Source organism: Canis aureus, chromosome 33, assembly GCF_053574225.1.
Source record: "Canis aureus isolate CA01 chromosome 33, VMU_Caureus_v.1.0, whole genome shotgun sequence".
Lineage (NCBI taxonomy): Eukaryota > Metazoa > Chordata > Mammalia > Carnivora > Canidae > Canis > Canis aureus.
This window is the reverse complement of record NC_135643.1, coordinates 18446004-18469583: the sequence shown is the minus strand read 5'-3', so window position 1 is coordinate 18469583 and position 23580 is coordinate 18446004. Positions and strand designations below refer to the sequence as shown.

At 36.0% G+C, this 23580-nt stretch overlaps 1 protein-coding gene and 1 pseudogene across 2 annotated transcripts in view; one reads left to right on the top strand and one right to left on the bottom strand.

Moving 5' to 3' along the window:
- Positions 1–23580, top strand: part of UNC5C (unc-5 netrin receptor C) — a 351448-nt gene that overhangs the window by 149240 nt on the left and 178628 nt on the right. The window lies entirely within an intron of this gene.
- LOC144304158 (nuclear transport factor 2 pseudogene) lies at positions 4406–5315 on the bottom strand (annotated as a pseudogene).

Sequence of the window (23580 nt, the reverse complement as noted above, 5' to 3'; positions counted from 1 at the left end):
AAAAACCCCACAAAAAACAAAGGTCCTGTGGCCATATAGAGAGATAATATAGCAAAGAAATTGAAAGCATGGTTCAGGAGTCAGACTGGCTGTATTTACATAATTATTTCACCACTTATAAATTATGTGAATTTATGCAAAATTACTTCACCTCTTCAAATCTCAGTTTCTTCATTCTAGAATGGAGATAGAAATAGGACTACTTAGTCGGGATGTTAAAGAATTAAGTGAGAGTATATCCTCAGCCCTATGCCTGACACAGAGTAAGTGCTCTTCATAATAATTCATAAGAATATGAATTATTCTTATGCAAGACTCTTAGAACTATAGGCATTGTCACACTTTAATCCCACCTCCAAAAGTTAAGAGAAACAGCAAATGACTATGGTGAAGTAAAATCAAAGTGTATAAACCTGAGCAACAGAAAGTCAGAGGCCTCACCTCCAGTTTCATTTTTTTCTTTACTGTTTCTTTCTTTTTTTTTTTTTTTAAGTTTATTTATGTTTTTTAGAAAGCTCTATACCCAGCCTGGGGGTTCAAACTTAAGTCCGAGATCAGGACTCATGTGCTCTTCTGACTGAGCCACACAGGCGCCTCTGTTTCTTTTAGTTTTAGTTAGTATGCAGGGTTTTTCTGTCAAGAAGCAAAAGGAGGGATCCCTGGGTGGCGCAGCGGTTTGGCGCCTGCCTTTGGCCCAGGGCGTGATCCTGGAGACCCGGGATCGAATCCCATATCAGGCTCCTGATGCATGGAGCCTGCTTCTCCCTCTGCCTGTGTCTCTGCCTCTCTCTCTCTCTCTCTGTGACTATCATAAGTAAATAAATAAAAATTAAAAAAAAAAAAAAAAGAAGCAAAAGGAATTGTTCATCAGTTGTGTGAGAACTGTGTTTTTCCTACCTGTTCCAACATGACTAATTTGCATCTGTTTTGAAATAAGACTTTATAAACAAATTCTCTAAAACGATTCTGTGAATAATAGATCAGACTTGCAATCAAGGTATGGTTTTATGTTCTGAAAATTATAGCAAAGATAAACATCATAAAGTACATTTGCTGGTTTATGTAGTGCCAGATTGGTAAATTATTGTACTTTTTCGCTGTCCTATTATTGTTGTCATTGGTTGTTTTTAAATTTACATTATTCTTCATATTCCTGGACTCCTATTTCTCGGAGCCCTTTTCTGTATTATTATTATTAATGTGGCTTGTGTAATGTTCATAGTGTTTGTGTAAAAATAGATCATCTCTGGTAGGTAATTTTCAGTATTAAAGCAAATGTGCCTACTCATTGAATATGAAAAATATCCCTCTGGAACAAATGTAGAACTATCCATCTCTTGAACAGAGATCTTACGGGCTTTACTTATCTACCTAAATGCCTTGGAAAGATGGCTTGGAAATCTTTAGCATACTTTTGGGAAGCAGTCAGTCATTTAGGTAGTTTCCTAAACAGCAAACTCCTTGCAATAATCAGGTTATTGTAAGTAAAAATATTTTAGGACGAGGGTCTTTGTCAGCTAAGTAAAAACCAACATTGAACTGATGTTTGAGATGCATTATCACAGGCAAAAAGAAAAAAAAATATTACTTTGCTCTTTATGAAAACTAGTCACAGGTTCATAGTTGGGTCAGCCATGTCAGAGACACAGGATTTTAGAAATATGACATTATTTTTAAAACCATTAATATTAAGTTGTTAGCTCTGCATGTGGATGGAATTTCAGAGCACTTACTTTTTCACATTTAAAAGTAAAACTGCGTGAGAAATTGGCGCAAAATTAGAAATGTCAGGATATTTAAGTTGAGGTATGGTTATTTATTCTTAAATATATTGAATTCAAACAAATAGGACACAGGTTCACATAAAACATGAAAACATTTAAAAATATGCTTTCTTTATGAGCTAGAATATATTTTTTCTTCCAGATTTGAATATACATTCTTTAAATCTCGCAATTTATTTGTGTGAGGAGTAAAAGAGAAGTGTATGTAGAAGACCAGAGTTTATATTAGTTTAAGCATTGCCATACTTGTCTAAGCCTTGGACATGCCTAATACCTTATATTTTGTTGACATCTTGTATGGGCTTCTAATCTTGGATTAAAACCCATGTGAATATCCATTAAGATCCTTATAGAGACGGGATCCCTGGGTGGCGCAGCGGTTTAGCGCCTGCCTTTGGCCCAGGGCGCGATCATGGAGACCCGGGATCGAATCCCACGTCAGGCTCCCGGTGCATGGAGCCTGCTTCTCCCTCTGCCTGTGTCTCTGCCTCTCTCTCTCTCACTGTATGCCTATCATAAATAAAAAATAAAAAAAAAATTAAAAAAAGATTTAAAAAAAAAAAAAAGATCCTTATAGAGGAAAAAAAATACTTTACCACATTAAATTAAGCGTAAGAAGAGCACAAGACAAAGGCCTTTTTGGTGGAAAGTGAGAATAGGTCCAGGATCTGTCCTTCCCAACAAGGCAGGGATGTGGCCATGGTGTCTCCAGCTGTCAACATTTTTGTCTTCAAGACAGACTAGCAAATCATAGCTCTGCAGAAATTTATCTGTATGTGTTAGGGATAACATCAGCTTTGAGGGACTGAAAAATCATCTACATCTCAAAGGATAAGCAGGCAGTACATAAAGAAGTACAGAGGGCTTCAGAAAAATCAAAGGCACGGATGTCCAAACTATGCAGCTGTGCTGAGTGTGCTCAGAAGAAAGAAATATATTTTTTAAAGATTTTATTTATTTATTCATGAGAGATACAGAGAGAGAGAGAGAAGCAGAGACACAGGCAGAGGGAGAAGCAGGCTCCATGCAGAGAGCGCAACGTGGGACTCAATCCCGGGACTCCAGGATTACGCACTGGGCCGAAGGCAGGTGCTAAACCGCTGAGCCACCCAGGGATCCCCAAGAAAGAAATATTTGAAAAAAATCAGTGTTGTAGTAAAGAGTGAGATAAGACTGAAAAAATGTGGACATGTGAATGCTTAGTCAACTGTATATGCAGAAACTGTATCGAGGCATAATAGTGATGTCAGAGACCCCCTACCAATTGGTTGTAATAATATGAGAGTGAGCTGGGGCAGAGGAGTGGTTGAAGAAATACATGGGACAAACATTAAAGAAATTATATAGGAAGAGTCACCAGCAATAACAGTGACACAGTTATCAGAGCATTATATAGAGTGAATGTTAGATGTTGTTTGAAGAGGACTGAGGTTTTTGATGTTTCAATTTTGTATTTGAACTACAATGGTAGGGATCCCTGGGTGGCGCAGCGGTTTGGCGCCTGCCTTTGGCCCAGGGTGCGATCCTGGAGACCCGGGATCGAATCCCACATCGGGCTCCCGGTGCATGGAGCCTGCTTCTCCCTCTGCCTATGTCTCTGCCTCTCTCTCTCTCTCTCTGTGTGACTATCATAAATAAATTAAAAAAAAAAAAATTAGAACTACAATGGTAATTCAGCCCCTGAGCAACTTCTAGGTTTCCGTTTTGCAACAATAGTCATCCTATTAGAGCCTGATTTTTTTTTTCCTCAGCTTGTTACTGAAATATAGCCAAATAAAAGAATTCTGGACATACCAGAGCTCAAAAAAATAAGTAGAAAACAAAATTGGGGAGGTGCATTGCTTAACATGCATAATTTAAGGTCCAAGGAGGACATTCAGGTAGGTTGCCTACTGGAAGCTGTTATCATGGGACTGGACCTTTAGCCACTGGCCAACACTGGAGAAAAAATGTGTATAGCCATCAGCAGAAATAATAATTTTGTTGTAATACGAAAATTAATAAGGACATTTTTGTTCCTCATTTTAATATCAGAACCATCAACTCAATCCATTGCTATCAATAGCAATGGAAAGTTCTGACACTTTCAATTGTAGAACCCTAAAATAATACACTGTGCTATTAAAAACCTTCTTTCTATGTTTTATAGTTCTATGAAACAGCATTGAAAATCCTTTGGCTTTAGTTCTTATTTAGTGATGATCAAAATGAATTTCAATGAAAATATAAATTCTTTGCAAGAATAAAATGAAATTGAGGAGTATAACATTGAATGTTCTCTTTTTACAAATTATAATCTGCAATTTTTTATAATATGAACAATTCAACATATCTGTATAATAGGGTAAAATCATAAATAGCACACTTGTATTTTCAAAGCATGTTTGAAAGAAAATGAGGTCTTTATGAGTATGAAAGATTTTTTTTTCTTTAATTACAAAGCACAAAGGGAATAGATGACAGAAACAGGGAATCCATATTTACTGCAGTGGTTGAAGACATTTCACCTCACTCTGGAAGATCTCCCACCACCGATTCCAAAAGGGCTCCAGTCCTCCATCTGGGTTCAGATATAACGTGAAGGAACCCATCTCTCTTCTCTCCCATTTTACACTGTGTCCTTTTCTTACATACTCTTTTTTTTTTTTAACTGTTAAGAAAATTTTTGTGGTTTTATTATATCATGAGCCATTGAAACATCCAAACAAATCAATATCTGGGCGGTCAATATCTGGGCAGTGAGGCAGCTGCTTTCTCCTTCACTTCTTTGGGTTACTAGAGCAACTTGTCAGTAGATTAAAAAAAAAAAAAAAAAGACAACCTTTTGCATTACTTAAGTCTTTCCAAGGCATGGGCTGGTACAACACAAACTTCTCCTGTCAGATGCAACTATTCTAGCATCCAAACATCATGCACAATACCTCGGTAGTAGCAGCGCACTCTCGGTAGTAGCAGCGCACTGCGCCTGCTCCCACCGCAGCCCTGCTCATTTGTATATGATATTTGGAGCATCTGGAGGAGTGTGAATAGTTATCAGGAAGAGGAGGGTGGAGGAAACAGCATGAGTGCCTGGCTGGGAAGAGGTCAGCCGAAGTTGTGCAGGGCAAGCCTGAACATGTCATTGGTGCAAACCCAAGCATCATTGATGTTCCTTCATAGGAACATCTGGTGGAACCCCATGATGGGGTCTTCATCAGCCTTGGGCTGGCCCACTACCATGCTGATGATGCAGCTGTCTGGCATGGGCTGATGGTCCTGTGCCGTGATGCTGTGCTGGATTTTCTGGAACGGAAGGCTAGACAACTTCTCCACAATGGCAGCTTTCCCCTGGAACTGCTGTCCTTCCCACGTAAGGCATGATGCATCAATATAAATTGCGCCTAGTTGGGTTCTGTCGTTATCAAATAACTGGTAGTAATGCTGAATGAAGCTGGATCCAATCTGCTCCCAAATTGGCTTGTCTCCCATTCTGGAGTGTCACCCGGCCTCATTGAGACCCGAGGGGCTGGCACGATGGTGGCAGCGGTGGCGGCGGCCCTTTTCTTACGTACTCTTAATGTATTGGTTGCACCAGTCAGCCAAGTCAGATGCTTCATTCTTAACGTATCCCTCAACTCCTATCCAACCAAAGACCTTGTCTTCTCAACCGATCTTTTAAATTTTGCTTCTCATCTTTACCAAAACCACAGTCTTAGTACAGTCTCCATAATATCACCAGCTTTGCAATTATCTCCTGCCTACTCATCCACTTTTCTGTCTTCCACCTTTTCGAATTCTTTTTCCACACAGCTACTGGAGTAATTATTTTTAAATGGAAATTGGGACCTGTTACTCTTTCCTGAAAAATTCTTTAATGGCTTCTTGCCAGGATTCATTCAAGTTTGTTTCTACCTGTCGGGCCCTTACTCTCACTCCAGCCTTATCCACACTCAGTTACTTGCGACTTGTGTTCTAGCTCTACCAGACTTGCTATGCTTCTTCATAACTGCTCTGTTGAGCCCTACTTCTGTAACATGGCAAGCGTATAAAGTGCCTTTTGCCTACTTGCCCACCTAACCAGGTCTTCTTTAAAGATTTTGCTAAAATATACTCTCCTCTAACCTCTTCCCTTGCAGGCACAATGTGTTCTCTTTGCTTTATACTTCTGTCTATTATTCCTGTATTTGTAATCATTTTTCAGTTTTTCTATTACACTGTGAATTCTTTAAGGATAAAGACTATTTATATGCACAATGTATTTGCAAGACCAAACACAGAACCCAGTATATAATAGTTACTCAAGAAATATTCCTACATGAGGTTGAAAAGCAGGCAGAAGATGAGCTTAAAGTTAGGACAACAACCAGTTCTCTTCTTAGCCCTACCACCGTCAAGCTTTCATTTAAAGCCTATTGAAAAATACATAGATATCAACTATAGATATTTCCACATGTGCATATATATGTTGTATATATATTTGAGATGTATACAAGTAGTTATACTTATATATATATAAAATATTTGGTTTTGAAAGGAACTGTTCTAGTTACTTTCTTTTAGAGCAAATCATTTTTTCACACTCTGTTACTAATCTAGCAAAAGGCCCTTTATGGAGTAAATCAGTTAATGCTATTCACAAAAGTGTTTAGTGTACTAAAGTAGAATACTTTTTTGAGTGAAAGACGACAGACAAATCTGAGTATCCTGATGGGAAGAGAAAATGAGTGGGCCTTCTTGTGAAGATGAAAAGGTGACATGTGCACTTATTTGCTGGTGTAATGAGAATGTCCGTGTCTCAGCTTATTAAAATTTGGAAGTTTATATTAAAGCTAGTTGTAGTGCTTCAATTAAGTTAGCAAATATGGATGCCAATATTATCACAAATGCAATATTAGAACTGATGTTTGGTCCTGTCTTGAATGCAATGATTAAATTAAGTCTAATACTCAACTCCCTCCTATTGAATAAGAAGTAGAGAGCCTGGCATTTTGCTCATCACAGAAATCTCCTTGGTATGCTGTTGTTTGGTATTTATATAAATAAGCTAGTAGAAAAGGTAAACAGACTCATCATTAAGTTGTTGTATTGAATCAATAAAGCGATAATTGAGTCTTAACATTCCCAAACAGAAATCTTGAGGATGACTATTATGGGAATAGTTTTTTAAAAGAAGAAAACATTAAATCACCAAAAGAGATTTGTTTGTAACATCTCATGATGCTTATGTATTTAACAACAACATAATAAAATAAGGAAAATCCACGCACATACCACTGGAGTGCTTATCCCTTTATAACTGTTTATCAGTTTGGAAAAGATGTCTGGCTAAAAGTAATGAATATATAATAGGTATATATTATATATGTTACTTTTAATATACTCTAATATATTTTAATATACTTCCATTATGTTATGTTAGATAATATATTCCAGATAATTTACGTTTTCTTCTTTCTTGGAAGAAGAAAAATATGAGAACATATTGATGATTTAGCTTCTTTTTCTTCATCTCTTCTCTTTTTTTATTTGTTATTTTCATGCTTATCTTTAGCCTTGATATTGCATGTGGCTTTGGCAGCATTGCTTACTGTTTATTCTAGCAATGCTTCTGTAGAGGGCCTCTATTATCATGTCCTGCTAACAACACAGTAAATGGAAATTTGGGGAAAGCAACAGTAGGAACTGCTGTGTGTCTGCAGTAAGTTAATCAGATTTTGATCCCCCAAAACTAACACAACCCGCAAGACTGATAGCTCTATGCTACAGTAAATTGTTTCTTAGCAGGAAATCTACAGTAGCAGTGTAATTTGGACAATGGAGCGTTTGACAGCTAACCCATCAAAAGCAGGGCACCCTGAGGAAGTTGCTCACTCCCAGCTTTACATTCAGCCAAGCATTGATAAAGCAGTGGCTAAGTAGGAGAATCAATTTAGAATCAAATGATGGCAAGGCTATTTATTCCATTGCCAAAAGGGGACATAGGCAGATAGGAGATTACTCCACCTGGGGACTCTATACTCTATGTACTTATCCAAATTAGGTCTATGCCTTATGAATTCCTTTTGAATGCCAGTGTGCTAATATATTAATATAATATATTAATAAGTGTCATTAAAAGCTAAGGTGCAATCTGTTCCCAAAAGATTGATTTATAGAAAATGACCCAGGATAGTTGAACATTTTTCTCTCATGCAGTGTACTAGAAGTAATCAGATATGGAAGATGATGTTTGTGACTTCAAAGAGAAAGGATCTTTAGAGAACATGCACATTATGTTTCTGTATGGAAGTGTATCTTATATAGTGGGCCAGGAAGTGTTAAAACATTAAAAAGAAATGAAGATGCTTAAAATTCCCAAGTTAGGAAAGCACTGCTTTGAATGTGAACTTTTTATTTTTTTATTTTTATTTTTTTCAGTTTAAGCAAAGGACTCAGAGTTATTTCCCATACTCTAAATTATCACCTGTTTTTTTCTGCTTAAAAAAAAAAAAGATTTCAGATTCAAGATTCCTATCCCATATCACAAGTTGCTATAAGGAAAGATCAGAGATGCCCATGACCATGGAGCCAAGAGAAATAGCAAAGCTATGACAGGGAGAAGCCAATGGTGGCCATGACACCAAACCCATTGTCATATCCGCTGGGTAGTGTGACCAGAGGAAGAGTGATTCACTCTAACAGATGCACTGACCAGACTAGTGCCAGCGTGCCATCCAAAGCAGAGCCAAGCATCTGTGCTTAGGAGTAAGAAGTGAAAGAGAAGCAACATTAAAAATGTTTCAAAGACCTACATGGCAATGGACGGCAAGCTTGCAATTATAGAACTTTAGAATAACTCTGGGAAATGAGACAAGTCAGAGTAATATGCATTAAATGCAAGACCTTTGTCATATGGAAAAGCCATAAAGAGTGGGAAGCAAAACAAATGCAAAAGGGGAAAAAAAGCATCATTAAAGTGTGACAGGCAGCTAAGAAGAAGATAAATGTTACTTTTCTGAATTTTGTAATATTTGTCATATTTGTCTTTTCGCAGATTTTTAATTTTGTATGACTTCTTTTCTCATTTTAAATAAAATATATACTTTGCATCTAAGTTTTTATACATGATTTTGGATTATTATTCTTAATATGGCCTCGCAAGTTCTTTAAGCTTCAGGTCCCACAAACCTGTGTTCGTGAAGGTCAGGGATGATGACATGGGTAAAGAGGACCTTATGCTTACCAAGTCTAGATACTACTTTGAAACAGGCCCCATGTGACCTGAACCAACTCACTGGTGTTATCTGCAGTGTGGCTGGGAAACCTGGACACCAGGTTCTCACTCAGGTTCATCTGGGGCTGCTGAGCATGCAGGTGGCTGCTATAGAAATCCTAGCTTTGGGCTTTGCTCTTTCCTGCTAGTCACAGCTGTCACTGACCAGCTGACCCTCACACACGTGCACTCTTATCTACATTCCAGTACTGTGGTCAGCAGCCAGTCATTGTAAACTGACACAGTGCCAGCCTATTGTCTGAATATCTTAGTAGCCTTGTCCATCGATAATTTTCATTTAATGCTTTAGCAGGGTTTGGGCTTTTTTTTTTTTTTTTTTTTTTTAAATCTAGTCACTGAGGATGTCATTTAGGTCATTGGTAAGTGTATATGCAATATTCTATGCAATATTTCCAAATCCTCATTATTAATAAAACACTCAAACTTTAGAAGTGATGTACCAAATAATTAAATTATATGTTTTAATTTGACATTCTAAAATCTGAGCTTTAGACATACTCAAAATTTAATAATTTTTGTTAAAGTTAGCACTGCTCAGTTATTGTCTCAAAGATAGGCATAGGTGGCGGTAGTGTTTTCCTTTTGGGGGAAAACTAGAGAAGACATGATTATTTGAAAAATGAATTAAGAAGATAGAAGAATAGAGATAGTTGTTTACACTCCTTCTATTTCCATTTTCTTTTAGTGCCATGGCACCCACACACAGACAATACTTTTCTTTCACAGCGAACGTCAAGCACCTTCATGAATAATTTCACAGAAATATACAATCAACATGTCCAGTTTCATGATGAAGATCTTCAAAGTGGCCCTCTTAGAATCACTATGGATGTTCAATAATGATGCGTGTTCATACTCAGAAGCAAAGCATACATCTTATGCTGTGCCTGTAAGAAATTCACATTGTTCTTGTGGTTTGATGATAGCGCAGTAAATTTTTTCAGAAATGTATGACTTGTAAATAAAAAGCTCATTAATAACCTTTTTATAAACTAATATTGTTAGGTATTAGAATTTAAAAATGTTTAAATCTTATTTCCTTTTCTTCTATACTGAGGAAAAATCCTCTTTAGTACACATTGCATACTTAACAAGTATTCATTAAAATGAAGGTTTTAAATCGGTATAGTAAAATTGAACAAAATATGAACTTTCACATTTCACTTGTCACGTGGTCCCCAGGAGAGAGCGCTTTTCTTTAATGAGGTTAAGTTAATTAAAGTGGGCTCAGTGCTATTAGCTACATGCAAAATCTGAAGCTAAATGCTTAATCATAGAAATTAGAGATGATCATTTAATGAATTCTGAATAAATAGTGTGGTTTTACTCCAGGATATTCACAAAAGGGAGTTATTTGTCACCATAGGAAAAAAAAAGGTGAGAAAACTAGCATCACAGAAAATCAGGAGATTTGGTTTTCAAGGTTTTATCTTTTAAACAAATGACTAATTTTTTTTTTTTTTTTAACAAATGACTAATTTTAAGAAGTTATGTTAATGATGGTCACTTAAGAAATATAGAAGCCTTAGACATCAGGAAAAACAGTAATTTGTACTTGCAATTATACTAGTGATGTTAAGTGTTCTTCTGTGTTATTTACATTCTATCCAAATTTGGCCATGTTAATGAGACCTAAAATGCTGATTGATAACTTTGATTTTTATTTTTTTAAAAATTCAATCTTCTATGTTATTTTAAACATTAAAATCAAAATATTTTTAAAGATCTATTTAAAGTACATGGAAATAAACTAGATATGATAATCTAGCTAGAACAAAAATTGGAGCATGAGAAAATGGGACCAAATAGGATTCTCTCCATCAAAAAGAGTTAAGTCAAGGTAGAGGGCATGAAAATATAGAACAAAGAAAATTGTCATAACAATTTAAAAAGGATGTTTCAGAAAACTAGTTTCTAATGGTGAATGAGCAATGTGATAAAAGCAACAAATGCTAAAATACCTAGCATTTTTGCATCATCAAGCCACAAGTCTTCCAGGGACTATTTGTGGCCCTTTTCCATTTCCTAGCACAGTCTCTAACAGCCCTTCCCCAGGAGTAGTTGACAAGAACCAACAAAGGCATGAGGCAGCACTGCCATCTTTCACCTCCTTATCTTAGGCCTGTCCTCTCCCAAGATTCCTTATCCTGCCTCAGGAGTGCCAAGTGGTTGTTATTCTCACAGCTACTGAGCACTGATCTACCACCATGTGAAACTAAATCATGTGAAACTAAATCCAAAATTCCACAAGGAATGGGGTCAACCTATCAGTGAAAATAATAGCCCATTTGAGCGCTTCTTCTTTCTCTGACCGGAAGGCAAGCTCTCCAGAGTCCACTGGGGATATTTCCTAAAAACACTTTGAAAGCTCACACATGTGTGCTGTGATTTTTAGAAAGCAGGATACTCCGCTTAGGGAATAGGAAGGCCTCCACAACAATGAAAAACGAGAGAATCGCGAAAGATCCATGTGCAGGTTCAGAGGATTCTGTGTAATTTAATGTTGTTTATGTTTCTAAAGCTTAGATGATTGCTTATTAAAGACTTCAGCAAGTTTATAGAAATAGTGTTCACTACATGCTAGTCACTCTGCAGCGCAAACCTATTTTAGCAAATTTTCCAATAGTGCACAGCATGCATCTGTGACTGAGACAAAAATCAATGCTTATGGATTTAGCAGTGTAATCCTATCACTTGTTCTGTGAGATATGATTTGAAATGTAAAGTATGTTAAGACTTAAGTGAAATTGGAGGCATAGAGTCTCTAGGGTGTTTCTTAGTATCCTATTTATTATTGATCAGACTATATTTCTTTATTGTCTTTCTACCCCTTGCCCCAGTTACCCTTTTTCCTCTATTCACCAATAGTTTTTAAATTATGTGTATCAGAACCAATAAATTACCCTCAGTATGAGTATTTATTCCTACTTTCAAAACAAGTCATGATTATAAAGTTCGTAAACCAGGAACATAATCATGTGGCCAACTGGAAGTCTTAAAACAAAACACTAGTAAAATATTAGGTGAACATTCTAAGTTTTATGAAGAAAATTTAAAGTTTTCTCTAGAAATACAATACAAAGTCGCCTATTTCTAAGACATCTTAAATAACTCCAAATCATCATGTTTGTTAGCTATAGGAAGTCAATAATGTAAAATTTTACAAATTGTGGTTTTTAATCTAATTTAAGATTTTTAAATTGCATGCTTGCTCTCAAATTTCCTATGGGAGATCAATGGAATGAAGTTGGAAGTAGTCAATGCTACCTGGAGTCATTCAGTCATTCAGTAAATAGCTGTCGGAGACCTGTGGTGTGCCAGTCACTGACGGACTCTGGGACTTAGTCTTGACTCTAATGCTCATATTTCAATGATCTCTCCTCAACTCTCTGCAGGAAGCTATTACTGACTAGAATTTATGTAAACGATGTATGTTTGTACATCCAAAAATGTGGCTTTTTTAGCTCCTGAAATGATCATCACCCATATAATAGCCTTAGGATATCATAAAAATAGTTACAGTTACATGGGCTTGTATCCATACTTTAATCTAGCCTCATTTGAGATAAAATTCTGCCCAGGTTAGTAGATGTTCCTCCCATTAATAGATTGTATCTCTGAGAATCTGATTCTTAGCTCCTGTTCTGAAAGTGGGGTATACTTTGCATTTACCATACACTTTTTAGATGATTCAGTTGCAAACTAATCTGACTTCTAAAAGCTGTATTTCCTCTCAAGTCATTATGCTGTATGCTTTAAATATATATAGCTATATGTCAATTATAGCTCAATAAAACTGAAAGGGAAAAAAAAACATATAATTTTCATTCCTGTCAGCATATTCTTAATTTGGGGAAGAAGGAGACCTACCAATGAAGTTAGCCACTTACTCTATAAGCTACCAAATCTTGTGTTTCTCTGAACTAGTTGGCTTTTAGACATGGGTGAAAGTACTGTGTGACTCTGTGTGTGAAAGTAGTTATTGGTTTGGGGCAGTGAAAATCACCCCCATTGATGTAAGCACTCCTTGCTTGGATGCATGTCTGTATCTTTAAAGCTTGTCACTTATTGAGAAGGAATCCTTCTGAATACTGTGAACACTATGGCTAGTGTCTGCTTACCCAGGCAGTCTGAGTCTTTTAAAAGTTATTTTGTCTTTAAAAGAGCAAATCCACAGAATGACCTTCAGCTATTATTAATCCACCTAAATGTAGGGCATGAATGCAGAACACATCTGCCGTCTCTCAGCTGAGAATTCCCCTGCCACTGCCCGACCCCCCACTCCCCGTAGAGTCCTCTTGGGGCTGAGATAACTTAGGGAGAAGTCCTTCTTTGCTGGCAAAGAAGGAGTGCATTTAGACTAATCATTAAAATCCATTACCTAACAAAGTGCATGTTCTTAAGGAACATAGTGATACTTGCCAATGAATTAATCAGCAAAACAGAAGGTGAGATTAGCAGTCTCAGAAAAAATCAGAATCCATGAGATGCCAAAGCAGTTTCTAGTACCATAAATCTTAGCCCAATTAGAGGGATTTTCTCTTAACAATTCAGAATCCTATCTGGATTTGGTCTCTTTGTTGCTCCACATTATATTATATCTGGGGCTGGTGCAACAACCAAGACTTTTCTTGGAGCTTAATAGGGAGAATCATTTATTTGAATAATTGATCATTCAATTAGTAGAGCAAATGTTGAACAGTTGGACAGCTCTTTTTATCAGTGTTGATGGGAAGTAATTGGCTGTAGTTCATTATAAAGCAGAAAATTGAAAAGTGTGATTTTAAAATAAGAATATTAAAGACAGCTTTCTCCCCACACACACACAAAAAAAGCCTTCTTACTTATGTTTTGTCTTAGCCATTTGACTTTTCTCTGGGTGCCGTTACATTCCAAAATATAATCAAGCAACTGATTAAGTTCCCTGAATATTACAAATGATGATTTGCTTATGCAAATTCTGTATAATGTTGAACAATCCTGCAGGGCTGAGGCCTGACTGAGGAGTGGTGTTAGCCCCTCACTGGATTTAGCCTAAAAGACCAGTGAAGAGACAGATAACCAAAACTTTTGTCTAGGGGCATCATGGACACCCTCGGGCTATGCTGACTCGTCTTTTAATTTGTAAAAAGAAACTGCAGTTTCAAGAAAAATGCTTATCAAATTTGAATTTCTAGCAATACAAGAATGGATTATGGTGTATTGTAGACAATAACATTAATTTATTTGAGAAGTAACTTGGAAATACTCTATCATCAAGGAAAAAGGAAAAATTTGGAAAAGCAGATCAAGTAGTTGCAGCCTACAATAACTTTAGGTTTAGTTTTAAGTTTAATCTACTGTCAAGGACTATAATTTGATTCAGAATGATTCACTCATCACTTAGTTATCATAATAAAAAATGTAAAAACTCTTTTATTTTTTCAAAAAGAAAACTTCTAAACATATAATAGATTACTGGTTTTTAAGCTGGCCCTGTTTTAAACATAAATATTGGTACATCAACATGTTTACTTTTTCCTATAGAACATAGGAACAACTTCTGTGTTTATAATCTGTTTTCCTTTATTCTCTAATATCAGATAACCTGTTTCATAGAGTAAAAAATATGAATCACCTTATAGGCCAACAATACAAGATGCAGAGCAGACATGTTTTTCTGAAAAATTATATGTGTGTGCACATATTTATGACATGTATCTACATCTCAAAGGCAAATTAAGAAAAAGATATATCTAAATCTCAAGGGCATTAATAAAAATGACTTAATGAATAAAATATTTTATGTTTATTGCCTTTATTTTAAACATCTTACATAAGAAATATTAAGTAGTATATTATAGTTATTAAAAATTATATAACATAAGACAATATTAAAGAGTGAGCACTCTTATTTTGTTGCTGGTTTTAAAGGGACTCAAGGAGTTTGCCATTGAGAACATTGCTTTTCATTGTAAAATAGATACTTTATATTAGAAAATTGTCTTCCTCATCTTATGTTTGGTGATTTTATTAGGAGTGAGTGTTAAAAGTTTTCAAATATTTTTTGGCTCAAATTAAATGATGTTTTGATTGTTTTTCAGATAAGCATGCTGTATTAACATATTTTCTTTATAACAATCACTTTTGCATTCCCACTGTTGTAACATTCTGTTTTCTTCTTCACTGAAGGAAAGATATTTATACATTTCTTTTTATTTATTTATTTATTTATTATTTATTTATTTATTTATTTATTTATTTATTTATTTATGATAGTCACATAGAGAGAGAGAGAGAGAGAGAGGCAGAGACACAGGCAGAGGGAGAAGCAGGCTCCATGCACCGGGAGCCCGACGTGGGATTCGATCCCGGGTCTCCAGGATTGCGCCCTGAGCCAAAGGCAGGCGCCAAACCGCTGCGCCACCCAGGGATCCCTATTTATACATTTCTCAATAATGGCTTCATTTTAAATAATCTCTTGTTTTTTTCACCCTGTATGGCAGTGTAGAAAATTTCTTTTTCTCTGAGATTAGGTAACCTTAAGAGAAGGTACTTTGATAATGTTTTCTTTGTATTAATTTTGACTACGTTTTAAAATATTTTCTTCAATTATGTCCTTAATAACCAATTCCAATTTATTTTTACGTTGATTCAGAACACTGATTATTTGCTTTCTATGTCTGTCAGCTTCTCTCATATTTTTTAATTTAATTTTTTATTTGTTCATCCATTTCTTACCCAAATGTTAATTGAGGGTCAACTATGCGGCAAGCCACTAGACAAGGTAGGTCAAGGAAAGACAAATAGGATAAAACATTCACTTCTGAGTCTCTGTCAAGTATTTTCAGGGTATGTTACTCCAGTCCATGTTATTTGCCATGTCGTTTCTACTCTTTATTGCTTGAAGTGCTGATTTAAATATTTAATACCATAGTTCAATCTATTATTATAATTAAGCTCCCAAGACATAATGTGATTTTTTTCTGAGCTCTATTTACTTTATATGACCCATGTAGTATGTGTTTGATTTCCATACTTCTCTACTTCCTTCTTTTCCTATTTTGTAGAAAGACCCTGACTGGCACTGACCATACCACCCATAAGCTTGCTTTAGAGGCTTGCTGTTCTGGGTCTTGCACTCTACAGGGTCCCTACTGTGGGTCTTCTACATGCTTCCTCATCCACTTCCCAGTCCAGGTTTGCTGTGGGTACCCAGAACTTTAGTATTCTCAAAATAGCTCTTGCTTGATTCTAATGCATGCATATATCATGTCCCTGGGTCTGTCCTCTCAAAGGCAAGCCTTCCTGTCAGTGTGTGAAGTCCTAGGTCTAAGGAGTGGCCAAAAGGCAACTTTTTGTAAGGCTTATGGACAGAGCTTCTGCAGGTGTATAAGGATGGCTGCGTGGGTGCCTGCAAAGCTGCCCATAGCAACTAAGGGATCCGGGGGTGGAAAGAGAATACATCTGCTCCTCACAGGCCTCCATGGGCCTCAACATGGAAGTCAGGACCCATAAAGAATGATAATGTAGAATTTAGCCATATAGTAAATCCCAGGATGGTGTATTTGTCAAGATTAGAGGATAAAAAATATTTTATTGAATATTTTGTTAGCTTGATGTATAACCTTGTATTTAGACATATAGTATGTGGGCTTCCATTTGTGCTCTTGTTCTGTGTCCTACAACTGTTGGGAGAAGATCTGTATTGAAGTATTACTTTCCTTTGTTTTCTTGGATTAGTTTCCTAACTCATTAAGATCAGTCCTGAGAGATGCTGCTTTGACATTCTCTTTCTCTTATCTTGACATTAGTGTGTACATTCTTCAAATTTGTATTGGGATGTAAACCTGCTTATAATATAATTGAAGGGCTAATTCAAACCTACTCTTCAGATTTACCAAACAAAGATAGTTGGAGACCAGCCAAAGATCAGATCTCGTCTATGGTGATTTGATTAGAGATTGTCATCAAAACAGCTTCATTATATTTGGAATTACTAAACAAACCAGAAGAAACGTATTTACTCTTGCTTCCTTATTTTGAAACCTAACAGAAACCTAACCTTTTTAATAGCCAAAGAGGAATTAATGGAAGTATTCCACTCTTCATCTGCATTTGTAAAAGCAGTCAGTATCTTTCATTCCTTATCCTATAGACAATCAGCTAAACTGTTTCTTTCCTAGAAACTGGAGGTCCATTCACTTACTCAGTAGTCATTTGTTGAGTACCTACATGTGCCTATCATTGTGTTAGTGCTATGGATAGCAGGGAAATAAACACTTTTAGGATAGATGGAAGAAGAATTAGATAAAAAACATATTAACAAATCAACATGTGCCATAATATTGGGTGAAAGAAAAGGCCACAAAGGAATGAAGTAGCAAATACGGAGACAACATACTTCTGGGAGAAGTGACTGTAGAGAGGGGTCCTGAATGTGTTGAGACAGCAGAGTGGAAGGAGAAATGCCCTATCAAGTTCCATCAGGAACCACGAATGATCCTGAAGCCAGAGATTGTTGGCAGGTGTTCAAAGGAACACCAAAAAGTCTGAGTAGCTGGAGCAGAGTGAAGAAGGAGACCGTGGTAGGAAGGATGGGAAGCTAGTGTCAGGTCGTGTAGATATAAGGCATTCTAGGCCATGGTAAAAACCAAAAGGGGATGGTCAGAAGTATTGTGCCATGTGTCCATTTATATTTTTAAAATATTACTCTGATGTTGGAGGATGGTCATGTTTAAGAGTTTCAAGTCAACATAGGGAGAGCTTTGAGGATATTATTGTAGGACAAGACAAGAGATCATGGTTCCTTGTACATTATTAGTAGCAGAGAATGATGTGGGAGATAATTGAACTAAGGCTTCAAAACTAGGGTTATATCTAGTTTTGTAGACACCAGCTCTTAGCAACTTCTAGCTGAAATGAGTGCTGGGGGAATCCTACTAGCCCCTTATCTGCCCTGTCCTCTCATGTGGTAGTATGTCTTCCAGAGGGCCTAGAGTCTGGCGCCATCTCTTCCACTCAACTGTACAGACATCTAGATTGTACTCTTTTATTATATTTACATCCTCTGAGTACTGTAGGATGATTTCTGAATACTTTGCTTAGAAGCCAAGTGAGAAAGTCTCCCTCGTGTTCATGAACCACCAGCCACACATTAGTTCCAGCTTTAAGTGCTGTGTTTTATATCTGTTTTTGTTATAAGGTGCCTCTAATCTATTTTTAAATATAGCATGACTACTTTAAATAAAGACGGAGTAATACCCAAACAAGGCTGAATAAATTGAAAATCAGGCTGTTTAATCTTATAAAATAGTTTTGATTATTTCTCAATTTTGTAGACTAACAAAGGGAGAGGAAAGATGAAGAAATCTCTTTGGAATCAATGGTACCTGAAACAGCAAATCTTTCCCCCTGTGAAAACTGTTTTGTGTATGTGGTTGAGGAGGGAGGACCGGATTTGACATCTGAAATATGGAGACTACTGTACTTGTGTCTGTAGGGGTTCACCCAATTTAGGCCTCAAGTACAGGAAGCCAAACACTTAGAAAGCCCCTGTTCTTCTAAATGTATTAAGCAATTTACTTTAGGTAATGTAGCCTATAAAATTTTAATTTTGGATTAAATAAACCATATCCTTCAGCATGCCGATTGCACCTTGATATTCAAGAGATGAAATACGAGGCATATTTAGTGAATTTCTTCTCAGGATGCTCCACTGGAGGAGGGTCAATAGTTTCCTAATGAAAGTAGTCAATAGCAATTCTTCTTAGAAAGCTCAAGGAAATTAGCATTAAACAACAGGCATGTGTATCTTGGGTTTTACACAATTATATGATACAGTTGTTACATGTTCTAGGAAATGGTTCAGGAGGCATTGCATTGAAGAGGTAATTGATTAAAAACAGTGTGATTATCCAGGCTCTAGTGCTGGTTGCATTATAATCTAGAAACCAGAAAGATGCATACCTTGAAAACCTTTCCCAAGAAATGCAGAACATGGTGTTTATAAATAAGTTGTCAAAGGTTAGTAAGGGTTATTGCATTTTCATGTTTTATTTGGAAGAGAACATATGTTATGCTGGGTGAAAATGACAATTAAATACCCATTTGATTTACTGCTTCTCAATTGTATGCTGTATCCTGTGAGGTTTTGAATTTACTTCCTTTTATGAATAGCTATTTTATTTAACAAATGCTATATAGTCTCTGTGTTCTCTGTGCTTTATACGTATTAACACACCTAACCTACATCACGATGCTTTGAATTTGGCAATAAAATTATCCCCAATTCCCAAATGAAAAAAGAGAGGAACAGAGAAGTTAAGTAATCTGCCCAAATTCACACAGGCATTAAATAGTGAAGTCAAGCAATGTGGATGCAGACACAGGTCTCTGAATTTACAGATTATGCTGCAGCTTCCATATTCTTTAGAATAACGAAAAGACTTGATTTTCCCATGTCTAATCCCAATCCCATTTGATTTCACCATAAAAAAAACCTTAAGTATTTTTCTTTCTTTTAACTGTAGGCTCAGCAAATGTTGAAGCATAATGACAAGTCTGTCTTATGCAGTGTGTTTGCATATTTTTTAATGTAGTCTGGATTTTCTCACTTTTTACAGTTCTTAGTTATTTTTATGATATCATGTCTGTCAAGATATAACCCATGCAAAAAAACTTACCAAATGGCATTATAGTGAGGAACCTATTGTACCAGGAAAAAGCTGCTTAACCAAAGCATTACTGAAAACAGACAGGCTTTCAATTCACCTCTGAAGGCACTCCCATTTCCCTGTTAAAACAAGGAAATTGGTTATAAATATTGAGCCAAGAAAGTTTATCTGTTTGCTCTATAGCATTTTAATAAATAGAAAGTGAAAAGAAAATCAATGCTTGGCTATTTTCTCATGCCAACTCTGGTTTATTTCATTGTCTAATTAACATTTGACACACCATGTAGTGTCTTCAAGCACACAGAATTCACTATAGCCTGAAGCAAATTCCTCTGCTGTGATTTTGTTAGATCTTTTAAGCTAAGCTGTGATAGACAAAGGGAGTGAAAAAAAAAAAAAAACACTAAGGACTATTTTAATGCTTTAGAAGTCTTGCTTATATAGATAGCATTCGTCTTCTTAGGTGTATCCAAAATTAATGTCAGCTGTTCTAAAGGTATTAGATGATAATGAGTCTCCAAAGTTCCTGTTCTTGGCTTAATACCAGTCATTCAATCTCTCCTAGTTCTTTTGCCTAAAGAGTCAATACAGGCTTAAGAAATTGCACTTTGTCTCCCTTTGTTTTTGATGTTTTCCAACTAAAATAGTAACCTTAATAGAACTCCAGTTGACAAACTTGTATTTTATTTCCTTAGTTTATGTTTCATCTACAGCTTTGTTTAAACAATCAGTTTACTGAACCTGTATTAAGCTTCTGTTGTTTGCAAGGCAGGATGGATGAGAAGATACATTGCTCTCATTTTAATAATACAGACAGCAAACCATAACCCAAATTAGACTACGTTAAGTGCTATCGAGTCATGGAATGAGTAATGATTAATATACCTAAGGAATCAGGAAAACTCTCAAAAAGAAGGTAATATTAGAACTATGAGTTTATGAGTAGGTGAGATTTTTGCCAGCTAATGGATATATACTTGGGCAAGGGACATGGATGCCTTGAAAACAGAAGATAGAAAGAACAATGTCTTTCAGGGAATTTACTCTTCCATTCAGCGGATATTTAGTGAATACTCACTAGGTTTAGAAACTGTTTTTAGTCATTTTCAATGATAAATACATAGATGGGCAAAATAGACAAAAATCCCTGTTTTGGTGGGGGCATAATTCCAGTGAGGTAGAAACTAACAGTAAATAGAGAAAGGAGTAAATGTTGGAAGGGAGAGATGTTGTAGGGGGGGCATGTGTAAGAGGAACAGGAAGAGTAAGAGGAACTGGAAATGTTAGATGGGGAGGGAAGGTTGCACAGGTAAATTCGCTGAAAATTAAAGATAATAATGAGAGGCCAAGAATTAAGGATTAAAGCCAAGAATAAAGTCCTGTATGTTCAAAGTAGGGTAGGGAGATGTCAGATGAGGCTGGAAAAGTAGACCAGAGCTATATTATAAAGCCTTTGAAGATAGATAAAAGATGATTAACTTTACTGCCAGTGTTAAAGGAGAAACATGGATAGAATTGGGGAAAGTTGAAATATGATGAGATTGCATTTTAGAGAAACAAGTAAGCAAATGCAAGTAATATGGTGTTTTTTTTCTTGGCAAGAACAGATAGGTAGTTCTGGGTGAGGCTCATGAGGATCCTACTAAAAGTGGTAGAAAAGAAAAATAGGATAGGATTCATAAACATGTCAGAGGTACAGCTGGTATAACTTGAAAGTGAAGTGGTTGTGAGAAGTAAGGCAGAGGGAAGAATTAAACTTGATTCCTAGGTTTCTAATTTAAGTGAAAAGTTATACTTAATTTTCTGTATTTGAGCTAAGGAACACAGGATGACAATCCAAATGGTGGTCCTCAGATAAAACTAGTATGGATATAAATGACTTCGCTTATGGTAAGTGTATAAAAATGTCAACTTTCTTAACACCCTCCCTTCTCTCCATCTTGGACATGTTGAATTTGGAGATGCAACTTGTATACATTTATGTGAAGGCATCTAGCAAGATGGCAACTTGCTCTTGACCCATAAAGGTCTAGAGATACAGATTTATAAGTTAGGAACTAAAGTCAGAGAAGAGAATAAGACTATGCAGGGAAAGAAAAGGAAAAGAAGTCAACTATCCTATATCAATCACAAGAATTGAAGTGTTAATTCAGATTTCAAGTCTTTGATTTGATTAAAGAAATAGCATTTCTTTTCCAACCTTTTCAATAATTTTCATTGATAGCCTGTTATATACAGTCTATACTATGCTCAAACATGGATGAAATCTTAAGTTTTCCATCTAGGATCCCTTTCACAGTTCCGAGCATTTAACATTCTTTCATTGTGAAACTTTTTTAAATGTCTTCTTTTCTAGCTCATCCATGATCTGTTCAAATCAGTAACTGAGACAGAGAGGTAAACTACAAAAATTCACTCTTTCCCTCATTTTAACTTAATAATGTTAAATAAAACTTGCTTTTTCTCCTTGTAGTGCCCTCTCATGTTACCTGAAGAATGTAGCAGAGAAATATATATACATGTAATAGGTAATTTATTTATTATAGAAAAAACATATATATACATATACATACATAGAGGCATATACATACTGAATTATGAATTACTAGGAGAATGACAACATTTCCTTTAGAGGGCTATAAACTTGGAGAATTCAACATTTAAATAGAAGATTATTCACTGAGTTGTATTTCAGTTTGTTATCAGAAGATTGAAGGGATGGTAAAGTTAATGTCAGCCATATGCCATTTCTTGCCTGACTGATTCGAAAATTGTTCTGTTGCATAATTAGGATAACCTATTTGCAAATTGCTTAAAATTAGTGTTAACAGTTGGAGAGTAAGTTATGAATAAAAATTTTGTTGCTTTATTAAATGCTACTAAAATGTATAACTATTGTGCTCTATATGACTGAAACCGTGTGGTAGCTGCTATATTGGTTCTTTTCTTGGTCTACCTACATTTAGAACATTATTTAAACACAGGGTAATGCCAAGGACTTAGAGATTAAAGACTTAGTTGTTTATTGATAAACAGTTACTGTAAACATTATTTAGTCTAAAAATTTCAGCTCACCAAAATCAATCCTAGTTTTAATTGAGACACTATCTCAAGCAATTAAAAAAAAAAATCATATTATCACCAAGTTGGAAAATCCAGCCTCAGCAGTCACTCATGGATAATTGTCACAGTAATGCTAGTCGGTAAGTCACCCAACTTTAACTCAGGTGCATCTTTTCCAACATAAAGACAGTCTGTTAGCTTAGCAAAGTGAGTAATAGAAATGAGCAATGTTAGGTTTAGTGATAGTAGGTAGGACATTAAAACCTTAGATCACTCTTGGAATCATCTGATTCTTTATCTTGTAAATTCTGGAAAGGAAGACTGAGAAATAGACTTTTGTTAATCACCAGAGAGATTTCACATCATTTTCTATCACCAGGAAACCATTGTGAGGACTTTCACAGGCAGAATTCCTAAATTAATATTCTGTCCACTAGTAACATAACTCTAAAATTTCATATTTATTGTTAAATAACTCCTTTCATGATGGTGGTGTAGCTTTATGGAAAGCCTCAGGCTCTGGTGTCAGGCGAAACAGCATTGTTTTCTGTAGAGCCACATAAAAGTTATGTGACCTTGGGGAAAATGCCCTCGCTTATTCTTGGTTTCCTCATCTATCCGTCAAGCTCATACTTGAGCTGGTTATTGAACACTTTGAGGAGGCATGTTGATTAAGTGCTAAATACTGAACCTGAACACAGTAGGCTCTCAAGAAAGGAATGTTATTTAAAATTCAGAGTCTCTGAAATTCTTTTGGAGAGAAGAATGACAACTAAATGAATGAGAGTTAGCAGATATTGGCCATAACAACAAAGAATGAATGTCA